Below are 852 nucleotides of genomic sequence, written 5' to 3'. Positions count from 1 at the left end.
TAATCATGAGCGTCCTTCAAACACCAGCACACACTGATTAGTAATTACAGAAGTGATGAACACACACACACACACACACACACACACACACACACACACGCGCGCGCGCGCACACAAACACACATACACACACACACACACACACAGAAACACACAGATTTACTAAGATTAACTAAACGATGCATAACATGCCAACTGCCTCAAATATAAAGATGACGGTGTGCATCTGAGGTTCTGCTATAACTAATCACTGTATTTTTAAACTGCTGTTTCTCTCTCAGACTCATTCATCCCAGCGTCGCGTCTCTCCTTCAGGGCATCACAGGGATCTCTGCCACTGATATCCGTCCATCCGCTCGCTCTGTGTTAGAAATGTCAAGAGCCTCCGAGAGACTTTTATCATCAAACCCCATCAGCCCCTGTGACATGTTCACATCCCTCCATCTTTACTTGTTCCTCTTTCTCTCTGATTTAAACTTCTCTGCTATGAAGGTTTTTGATCTGAAAGGGGAAATTAAGAGCACATGTTTCTGCTAAGGCTGCTGTAGGGAGCCTTGCAGCAATGCTGAGAAGGCAACATGCATATGTGTTGCATTATTAGTTTGCACGCTGACACATAAAGTAACGCAATGAGTCGTGAAATCAAGCGTGTGTAGCTGTAAGCACATGTGTTCATGGACTTGAAGAAAGACGCCACAGGCAAAAACATAGTTTTTTTTCATGCATTTTGTTCTTTTTGGAAAGAAATCCAAATATAATCCAGTGCATCCAAAATTATTAATAATTTTATTACACTTGCACTATATTTGTGCCTTCAGGTTTCAATTACAATCAGGAGCGGATCTAGAGAAA

The sequence above is a fragment of the Carassius gibelio genome, chromosome A23 (assembly GCF_023724105.1).
Source record: "Carassius gibelio isolate Cgi1373 ecotype wild population from Czech Republic chromosome A23, carGib1.2-hapl.c, whole genome shotgun sequence".
Lineage (NCBI taxonomy): Eukaryota > Metazoa > Chordata > Actinopteri > Cypriniformes > Cyprinidae > Carassius > Carassius gibelio.
The sequence above is the reverse complement of the archived record's forward strand: the minus strand, read 5'-3'. Positions refer to the sequence as shown.